The sequence below is a fragment of the Martes martes genome (genome assembly GCF_963455335.1).
Source record: "Martes martes genome assembly, chromosome: 10".
Lineage (NCBI taxonomy): Eukaryota > Metazoa > Chordata > Mammalia > Carnivora > Mustelidae > Martes > Martes martes.
This window is the reverse complement of record NC_137898.1, coordinates 14,044,229-14,053,420: the sequence shown is the minus strand read 5'-3', so window position 1 is coordinate 14,053,420 and position 9,192 is coordinate 14,044,229. Positions and strand designations below refer to the sequence as shown.

At 37.4% G+C, this 9,192-nt stretch overlaps 1 pseudogene across 1 annotated transcript; it reads right to left on the bottom strand.

Moving 5' to 3' along the window:
- Nucleotides 1-2,626: 2,626 nt before the first annotated feature.
- LOC308351144 (putative olfactory receptor 5AK3) lies at nt 2,627-3,555 on the bottom strand (annotated as a pseudogene). The gene has a single exon. The product of its transcript is annotated as a putative olfactory receptor 5AK3 (transcript).
- Between the last annotated feature and the right edge of the window lie 5,637 nt (nt 3,556-9,192).

The following is a 9,192-nucleotide window of genomic DNA, read 5'->3' as shown; positions in this document are numbered from 1 at the left end:
GGAGGGTTTGCTCACTTCAGTTGGAAAGCGGAATGCTTAGCTACTTCTTTAGTTGTCAAAGGTTCTTGTTCCTTTTTTGTTTCAGACATCATCACAGAGTGGTGTTTTGTCAGACTTGGAGTGGTCTTGTCTTATTATTGCTTATATTCTGTAAAAGTTGTTCAAGTTCAGCTGGGAATACTATGGCTAATATGTCAGCTGTCATCTCCCTGGTCATTTATACTTCTCAATACAATCAATAATTTTTCTCTCCATATATATATATATATATTTAAAGATTTTATTTATTTATTTCAGAGAGAGAGAAGGAGCAGGGGGAGGGAGAAGCAGACTCCCTACTGAGCAGGGAACCTGACATGAGGTTCAATCCCAGGACTCTGGGATCATTACATGAGCTGAAGGCAGATTCTTCACTGACTGAGCCACCCAGGCACCCCTCTCCATTTATATATTTTACTTTGCTGAAGATAAGATGATTCTACCCAACCTTGGAATTAATTATATTGGCATGTTTGCTCTAATCCTGTAGATTTTACTATGGTTACCTTCTGTCAAAATAATGCACAGCAGAAGAGGAAAAGTGCAATTTGATATATTTACAGGGGGATTTGTCTTTAGATTTTTTTTCTCTCAGACTAGTGCAGGCTAATTTTTCACCGAGTGATTTCTCCACAGAGGGAGTTTATAGCTGAGGTTTATGGGGGTCGTACCTGTTCCCTCGAGCATCTGTGATTCTAGATGCTGAGACAGGATCAAAGAAAACAACCTTCAATTCGTTAAAATTCTGCTGAAGGAGAGAGGAGTTTCCCAAAGGGGAAAATTTTCATGTTGAAAGCCTTGGGAGACTTTTTATTGACTCTGTGTGTGTATGTGTGTGTGGTGTGTGTGTGTGTGTGTGTGGTGTGTATGTGTAATGAGGACATTTTTATGTCTGCCACACCCATGTTGAAATAATCCTTGTTAATACTCATTTACTGTTCACACTTATTGAGAGTTTATTAGTGCCAGGTACTATGATTTCTATTCATTAGCTTATCTATCTATTACTAACAAACAGGCAAACAAACAAAAAAATCTCATGAGATAGGCACTATTATGGGAAGCAAGTTTTCAAAGCCCAACTAACTTGTAAATGGACACTGCTGGTGAGTGGTAGGGTTGGATATCAATGGCACACAAAACCATTCAAAATCCTGTGCTCTTAATTACTATTTTCTTGTGGGCAATGTAATTAAAGAAACACTCTGCATATATAGATAATTACAGATATTTAGCTCTGACTAATGTTACTGAGTCAATACCCCCAAGGCCAGGCTATAATTACTTGTACTTTAAAAACTTTTCTTGATCACCTAAATGCTGCTGTCCACAGACTGGTATTTAAAGACCACTAGTGTAGGCTACATACTCACATAACTTCCAGTTAGAAAGCTGTCCCTATTATTGTATTTTATCACCATTTCTTCATTCAATATTTATAGAATACCTACTGTGTCTAAGTGTCTATACCAGATGTTAAAGACTCATAGAAAGATGATGTATCTCAACTACCTTATAAATAATAGAGGGTCTTATAGGTAAGTAAATGATGTAGAGAGGAAGTGATAAATAATGAATAATATTTATTGCTGTAAATAAAGTGCTATGGGTATTCAGTGGAAGAAGGAATTACCTCCAGGGTTAAAAAGTTGGTGAGGAAACAAGTACTAAGTGGGGAAAACTTCAGGGAGAGACTGATTCTTGAAATAGCAGTACAATTTGGGCATACAAAGATGTGTTGTTTTACATGGTATCTACATTGATTAACAGTAAATGACTTCCTGGCTTTGAAGAAATAAGCTGCCATGTTATGAGAGCAGTTATGGAGAGGGCAACATGGAAAAGAACAGTGGGTAGACTCTAAGAGCTGGGAGCAACCTCTGGCTGATGGCCGACAGGAAGGCAAGAATTGTCTTACAACTGCAAGGAGATAAATTGTGCCAATAATATGAGGGAGCTTGGAAGCAGATCCATCCGCACTTGGGCCTCCAGATGAGTTCCCAGTCCTGGTTGACACCTTGATTGTAGCATCTCAGAGGGTGCAGTTAAGCAGTGTCTACATTTTTGACTCATAAAACTATAATATAATAATCATGTTTTTAAGTTCTTAAATTTGTAGAAATTTGTTATGCAAACAGTTGGAATTTCAACAATACATATTTATTTCCCTATTGAGGGATACTCACTTTCTCGCTCTTGTCTTCCCAACAATGCTTCAATAAATATCTTTATAACCATAGATCAATTTGCAAGTCTGAAATTTTGAGTTGAAGAGTTTTTCTGTGTTTGTTTTAAAAATTTATCACTAGATTCCTTCTAGGGTGAAGTAACACTTCAATTTCTGATTAACAGTAGGTGACAGCATAACTTTCCTTACATCACAAAAATTAATAGGTGTTATCATTCTTTTTCAGTTTTTGCCAGTTACATTGGTAGAAACTGGTTATCTCATTGTTACTTTAATTTACAGCTCAGTATTAGAAACACTGAGCAACTTTTCCTAGATTGTTCATCTCTTTGGTATTGATTTCTTAAAAATTGGCACTGTTAGCCTGGTTTACAAGAGAATTAGAAATTGATGATCAAACTAGAAACACTTCTTTTTAATCCCTTTTAGGGCTTCCTTTACATCTTGGTTTCTCAGGCTGTAGATGAGGGGGTTTAACAAGGGGATAATAATGCCATAAAACACAGAAGCCATTTTTCCTGCTCTTGAGACTCCTTGGCTCCATGGTGCAGGTACATGTAAGAGAGAGTCCCATAGAAGATGATGACAGCTGTCAGGTGGGAGGCACATGTGGAGAAAGCTTTTTTCCTCCCTGCAGCAGATGATATCTTCAGGATGGCAGCCAGGATATATATGTAGGAAAAGATGACAACTAGCACAGTGAACATCAAGTTAAACCCCACAAAGATAGTTAGTAGCATGATGTTGAAGTCAATGTTGGAGCACGAGAGGGCAAGAAGTGGGGGTTCATCGCAGAAAAAGTGGTTAATTTTATTGGATTTGCAGAAGTTCAATGAGAAAGTAAAACTCGTGTTTACAGAGGCATTCAGGAAGCCTAGGAAGTATGAACCAACCAGGAGTTGAAGGCAGACTGCCTGGGACATGACTGTTGGGTAGCGGAGTGGGTTGCAGATGGCCACATAGCGGTCCACTGCCATTGCGGCCAGGATGTAGCAGTCAATTGTTGCAAAAGCACCATAGACTAGTAATTGCACCATACATCCTGCGAATGAGATGGATTGCTCTGTTTCGACAAAGTTTTGCAGCATCTTGGGAGTGATAGCGGAGGTGTAGCAGAGATCAACAAATGCCAAGTGTTGGAGGAAGAAGTACATTGGGGTGTGAAGGCAGGAATCAATCTTGATGAGTAGGATCATCCCCATATTCCCCACCAGGGTGGCCAGATAGATCACTAGAAATACAACGAAGAGGATATGCCAAGACTTGTGTTGACCAGCAAATCCCAGGAGAATGAATTCAGTTACTTCAGTGCCATTGTCTTGTTCCATGGCTGGCAAAGATTAAGTTTCAGCTGAAAAGTTGTCAGGAAAGAAGAGCAGAGAAAGCTAAGACCATGTGATACTTTAATTTTGGAATTGGCAATGATATAATGATGTAATATTTGGTTTCACAGTGGAGTCAGAGGATATTTTCTATGACCTAATGGACTTGGATTTTAAAGGGTAACATGCAGGTGGCTGAACCTTGCCAATACAACTTAAAGAACTTGATCTACAGTTTGGGGAAATCACCTTGGACCAGAAGTTATGTTCTCAGTGTGCAAGCTGATTGGCATTTTAAAAATCTATCAATCAAGGAACATACAAGATATCTTTATTTATGTTTACTTTCTTTATGCACCATATATTTTTTATTAAAATACCACAATACATCTAAATACAAATTACTTTATCTGAAAATCTTGACTCATTCATAGAATTCCACATGATCTTGCTCCCACTTTACTTCCTATCCTCATCTATGTCTTTCTTTCCTTGCTAACCATGTAGCAGCCATCATGGACTCCTCATGTTCTTTGCTGTTACTCCACTTCTGGTCTTTGCAGCACTTCTGTCCGTGTGATTTAAGTACTTTCTGGTCCATTTTTCATCCCTATAAGCATTTCCATTGCTAACTCTTACTCTTTATTCTGGCCTCAGTTTGACTAACCCTTCTTCAGGTATTGTTTTGGCTGCTCAAATGAGCTATATGTGCCAAACCAAAAGCTTAGTCCTTTTGTCTTATATCAGTTTAACACTGATAATTATTTGTAAGTTTATTCATACATCTTTGTTTAATTTCTACTTTTCTCATGGGTTGTAGGTTCCATGAAAACAGCAGCTGGGGCATGTGCCTGCCTCTGAAAATAGTAGTTAATTGAATACAGGAATAAATTAATTAATGAAAGAGGGAATGAATAAAAAGATTTCTGAAATGTAGAAAAACAGCTAAAGTTACAGAAAGATTTTTTTCACAATTAATGCACAGTATTTTGTTTTCTTTTAAGAAGGTATATTCATTTTTTTTTAATTGCCTCTGATTCAAGGAATCATGACAGGTTAACTCTATGAACAGAAAACGAAGGGGCATTTGACTCTTGGATTTGGCTGAGGTCATGATCTCATGGTCATGAGATCAAGCCCCACATAGGGGTCATACTAGGTGTGGAGACTGCTTGGGATTCTCTCTTCTTCCTCTGCCCACTCTCCCTACTCACGCTCTCTCTCTCTAAATAAATAAAATCTTAAAAAAAAAAATCCTAAAACACAGAGCAAAGATTAAAAAGAAGTTAAACACTCATGCCTTCTTTGGTTTATTTATTTAAAAGTAGTTAGTGTTTGTCTACTCTGAGCAAGGCACAGTGTAGATACTGACAAATCATTGTGTGGTGCCTGTGCATTTAGGATTACTATTTCTTCTTAGAAGTTTAATCCTTTTATCATTAGTCAGTGTCCCTCTCTGGGCCTGGTAGGTATTTTTTTCCCCTGCCGGTGAATCTAGTCCATCTGGTATTCATATAGCTACTCTGTCCTTCTCTTGATTAGTGTTTGCCTGGTGTATCTTTATCCTCCTCTTACTTTAAACCTACAAATATCATACACTTGAAGTGAGTTTCTTGCATAATTGCAGAATGTTTTTCTATGCACTCTGCCAAACTCTTTCTTTTAGTTGATTTTAAAAGAAGGTATCTTAGAACATTGGGAAAAGAGGGACAATGGGAAGAGCAAACATATGAATAAGTACAGGAGATTTGCTTTCTCTTCAGTTTTCTGAGTTATGTTTGACAGCTGAAGCAAAAATTTTGACCCTGTCTAATACGGTTCTCAATGAGTGGAGGAAACATGTCAGGTGAATATATTATAAATGGGGAGAGCAAAGGAAGGCAAAGGGAAAGAAGGTTTCCACATTTAACTCAAACAATAAAATGTATCTGATGAAGGACTAGGGTCCTTTATATAACTAGAGTATACACTTGCGACCTCAATATTGAAGAAAACAATCGAATTAGGAAATGGGTAAAAGGTATGAACAGACAATTCATCAAGGAGGGCCTATATCACATAGATGGTGAATAAGCATATGATAAGATGTCCTACATCATTGGGCATTAGGTACACACAAAGTAAGAACACAAGAAGGTTATCACTGCATGCCCATCAGAATGGCTGAAATAAAAACCAGTGACAATACCAAATACCGGGGAGCATGCGGAGTGGCTGGATTTCTCCTGCAGTGCTCAGGGGAGTGTGAAGGGGTACACTCTGGAAATTGTTTGGCTGTTTCTTGAGGAACTAAACACACACTTGGCATACCACCCAGTACTTACCCAGTACTTACACTCCTGGGCAATTATGTTTGCCCACAATTTTCACCCACGTAAAAGCCTGTACATAATTTTTGATAACAGCTTCATTTATAAGAGTTGAAAAGTGTAAATAACTAAAATGTCCTCCAACAGGTGGCTGGTTAAAGAAACAGTGATACATCTATACTGTAGGATATTACTCAGCAATAAAGGGGAACAAATTACCGATACTAGCAACAATTTGGATGGATCGCCAAGGCATTATGCTGAGTGAATAGAACCAACTCAATAGGTCACATAGTGCAGGTTTCCTTTTACCTACTATTTTCCAAATGACAACATTAAAGAGATAGAGAACAGACTAGTGATTGCCAGGGGTCAGGTGGGGGAGGAGGGGTGTGGCTGTAAGGGGTTGCAGGAGGGAGGTTTGTATGGAATCAGGCATTTGTGGTAGCATAGGTCTGCATCTTGATGGTGGTGATGGTTGCACAAATCTATATGTGGGGTAAAATGACAGAGAGCTTCACACACACATTGTCACACACATCTGGTTTGATATCGTAGTATAATTAGGTAAGATGTAACGACAGGAGGAACATGGGTAAAGGATACATGATACCTTCGTGTACTATTTTTGTGCCTCTTTGAACTGTCTTCCTGCGAATGTTAATGACTTAAAAATAAAAATTAAAAAGAGGAAAACTAAGAGGAAAAAATAAAGTCTGCTTTGCAGTTCTGTGAGGATCAAGTAAGCATATCTATGTAATCTTCCCAGCAAAGGGCCATGCATTGAATGGAGTGCTCATCAAACGGCCATAGTAAAATATACAAAGAATACATTAAAGACATACAATATTGATCAACTGATCTATCAATTGATTCATTCTATTATTTGTTCATTCATGTCTTTTCCCAGGCAACACTCAGCTTCCTCATTCCATTTCCATGACCTCACCAGTGATGAGATGATTCCTCCTGGTCTTGGGGTGAAATGGGTGAACTCCGGCTCTGAGCCTTTCCCTCTGCCACTTCATGCATATGCTGGGATGAGATGAGAATTACTTTACTTACACTGGAGTTGCCTCCAGATTCTTTTCTGTATTCTGCAACTTGCGCAAATTGATTTCGCACTGAGTTTTCTTTGTGGGATTCCTTCCAGTCGTGGATTTTATAGCTGGGACCTAGGGATCGACACTGGCTCTCTTGGGAATCCGAGGTTCTAGGGCTGAGATACAAATGGAAAAAAAAACAATATTCAGTAGTTATTTTCTGCTGAAGAAAAGCTTGGATCTCCAGAGGGGACAAATTTGTTTTTGCATTACTGCCATTAGAGACTTCCTCTTTTTTTTTTTTTTTTTTTTAGAGTTGTCTTGCTTCTGACAAATTGCTTTTTTCTTGCTTCCCTCCCTCCATCTCTGCTTCCTTCCCTCCTCCCCTTCCTTCTTTTCTTGCTTCTTCCCTTCCTGCTTTCCATCCCTCCAGCCTCTCTGCCTTCCATTTTTGGGGGTTTCTATAACAGAGCATCCCCATGGTAAAAATATCATAAATACAAAAGCACATGCTTAGAGTAAAAACCCCAGACTTCCTCTATCTCTCCATTCCAATTTCCGGTTTTCCTCCCTGAAGATCAATACTGTTAACATCTTTTTTTTTTCCCTTCAGATATAAACCTTGCATTGTATTTGGTAAACATTAATGTTTATATGCTTTCTTTCTTCCCCACAATTATGACAGCATATTCTTCACGCGGTTTTTCTGCTTGCCTTTCACTTAATATTTCTAGGTGATCTGTATGGAAAGAGAAATTTCCCCTTTTCAATGGATGTATTCTAATTTGTTTAGCAGCTGCATTCCTTAATCTGTATATCAGACTCCTCCCATCCTCACTGGTAAACAACATGGTTTCTAATCTTTACTAATAAAGACAATGTGATGTTAAATATATTAATTTGCATAAATTTGAATATACATTTAGGGTTAGAAGATATTTAGTACAGGAATCTCAGAGTCAAAGGGCATGATGTCGTCAGTTCGGGTAGATAGTTCCCATCTGCCTCTGCAGGGTTGCTCTATCTGTTTAAATCCATTGTAGCAAATCTGGAGTGAGTACTTCAAATCCTCTCTAACACACTGTTAAGAAACTTTTATTATACTTTATCATTATGATAAATGACAAATAACATAATTTAGTTTTGTTTGCCTTTTTTCCCTCCTATAAGTCAGGTTGATTATCTTTCCGTATTGCTACAAAAAATTAGTATTTATTTCTCTATGAATGATGTGTTCATATAGGCTGCCCTCTTAAAAAAGTTTTTTGCTTGCTTTTATATATATATATATTTTTAAAGATTTTACTTATTTATTTGACAGAGAGATCACAAATAGGTAGAGCAGCAGGCAAAGAGAGATGGGGAAGCAGGCTCCCTGCTGAGCTGATAGCCCAATGGGGGCTGGATCCCAGGACCCTGAGATCATGACCTGAGTTGAAGTCAGATGCTTAACTGACTGAGCCACCCAGGCCCCCTTATATTGCTATTTTGAGTCAAATACCGTTCTCTACAATACCTACAAACATTTCTTTCTCAATATTAAGTATTTTACTTTTCAGTACATTTTGCTGTGCAGAAAACTTTGATTTTTTTAATGCAGAAAATTTACTGTGTGTTTTGTTTTGTATTTATACAGGGTTTCCTCACTTTAAAGGCTTAAAAAATTTAGTGTTTTCTTTAAGTTTAATTTTTACATTTAAATCATTGAGCCATTTAAAATTTATTTTTGTGTAGATAAGTTTCCAGCTTTATGCCATACCAAAGTTTATTTCTATACTATTTGTTACATAATCCATATATGCCCAATGTCTACGATATTACCATCATGACATAATAAATTATCTTATGGGTTTGGACCTATTCCTGGATTTTCATCTCTATCATATTGATTTTCCTATTTCTTCATGTTTTAAGAGAAGCCAAAAAAATTTTTTTATCTCAGTGATTTTCTTCTGCTGTTATTGACAGAGACACTTATATAATATTGATTATGCATTTCTCCTTAATAAAGTTTCTCTCTTTAATGTTGGGTATTTGAAAAGAGGGGTTCTCAAAATAGACAAAAACAACATCAAAGATACCCTTTTCAGATTCTTTCTCTGTAAGAAACACATGAATTAGAAGTTTATCTCTGTTAATTTGACATGTTTTTCCAGCATCTTTCAGATGCTGTTGATATAACTAAGGAATGACTTTGTATCTCACAAACATTTGTCACATCTGTTGCTGAAAAAAGAGAGAACTGTTGGTTTGCTTGTTGAACGATGTTGAGTTAGAAATCAAAGTTCAAA